The sequence below is a fragment of the Capsicum annuum genome, chromosome 1, assembly GCF_002878395.1.
Source record: "Capsicum annuum cultivar UCD-10X-F1 chromosome 1, UCD10Xv1.1, whole genome shotgun sequence".
NCBI classification, from domain to species: Eukaryota; Viridiplantae; Streptophyta; class Magnoliopsida; order Solanales; family Solanaceae; genus Capsicum; species Capsicum annuum.
The window spans coordinates 250669987-250671857 of NC_061111.1; positions in this window are offsets into that span (position 1 = coordinate 250669987).

Here is a 1871-nt window from a genome sequence, read left to right on the forward strand (position 1 = left end):
AGTAACAAACATGGGAAAACCACAACAAACCATTGTAACAAAAATTCCCAACATATTTTATGAAACCCAAGACTATAGAACCTTTATGCCATGAAAACAAAGCATAGGATATTCCTTTAGTTGGAACTAACAATGAGGGAGGAGTAACATACCTTAGATTACAAAGATGACAGAGATAAATAACTAGCACCAAATTGATCCTATAGAACAAACCCTAGCCTTTCTTGACCCCAAAAGCCTTAAGAGAATTTGAGAGAGTTTCTAAGTGTTTAAGGCTAGAATATTATGGTAAATGATGTCCTATGAGTGATATAAGTCATGGGTTCATTATAGGTTAAGAGGTAAAATATCCAAATTAACCCCATCTTAAATTGTATAAAATCTCTTCATAAAGGTACAACCACCCTCCCCAATCCATACCATAGGGTACAAGATGTACCCTAACTCATATCTTAAGCCTCACCTTGGACCCCCATACTGCATACGACCATAGGTGGACCATCTTGTATCTTTACATATGAGTAGTACCCTACAACCCGTACCTTAGACAGAATGCACTAGACTAGACACAAGGTATTATAAGACCTAGCCACATACGACTCATACCTTAACAAATGACTAGTAAGGAGTCTATTCATACCTTAGATAGAAACAAATCCGAACCATACTGGTTACCATACGTTCAAGACCCTACTAATCATACCTCATCATATGACTAGTGCCCCTAGCCATATAATATCCTTCAACCAAAAACTCAGGAAATATTCTATGGACTAAAACCCAGGATGTTTTATGGTAGTTATGTTTTCTATCTTGGTTATAAATTGGTGGTGATGAGTTGTTAAGGATGGTAACAAGATGTTAGGACAAAACATAACTAAATCAGTAACTTAGTAGCTTATCTTTTCTCTAATTATGAGTGGCTTATGAGGATCCATGAGGATAGGTTATGAGTTATAAGGTGAAGTAGTAGGTTGTCCAGTGTATGACCTATTTGGGTACTGTATTGGTTACGACTAGACCCTACGAGTTGTTGGGTTAGGTTACATATGGGATCATGGTGTCATAAGATGGACAGTGTGTTGGTGTCCAACACATTGTCTAGGTATAACTCAAGGCTACAAGTCATATTATGTGATGAAAGACAATAGGTCAACACGTAACCAAGGATGGCTTTTCACAGTCTTAAGTACTTTAAGTCCCTTTGGTACCCCAACTTAAAACTTCTATTGATACTTTATTAACACATCATTCCCAATGAAACACTCATAAATTCTCTCTCAAACTCTTTGTTCAAGCTACGGCTAGGGTTTCAAAGAAAGTGGTTATCTAGGGTCATAAGGGTGAAATCTCTTCTAAATTTCTTTGTATTTTAGGCATGTTACTCCTCCCTCATTGTTATTTTACTTAAAGCACATATTTTAATGTATGTCTTTCATTGTATTTGTTATTATTTTGAAATAAAGGCTTGGGGTCTTTGAATGCTTAATGTTGAATGATGTTTTTCCATTGTCTAATTATGGTTTACCATGTTTTAATTATGGTTTTGAACATCTGGGTGCATTGATAGTGTTGTGGAACTTGATAATGGTAACTTACTCTAAGCTTGTGACTTTTGAAGTAGTTATGACCCCAACATTGTATTGTAAAATTTGTTAGTAGTTATGAGAAAGGTAGGAATTTTAATTAGGGGTACAATGAAATTCCCAAAATATTTGGTTTGTCTTATTTCTTGAAACTAATTCATAGGATAAATGGTTAAATTGTTGATGTTGGTTTTGAAAACCTTATGGGGTACAATGGAATCCCCTAAGTGAATGATTTGTGAAAACCTTATAGGGTGTATAGGAACCACGCCCCAAGTGATTTTA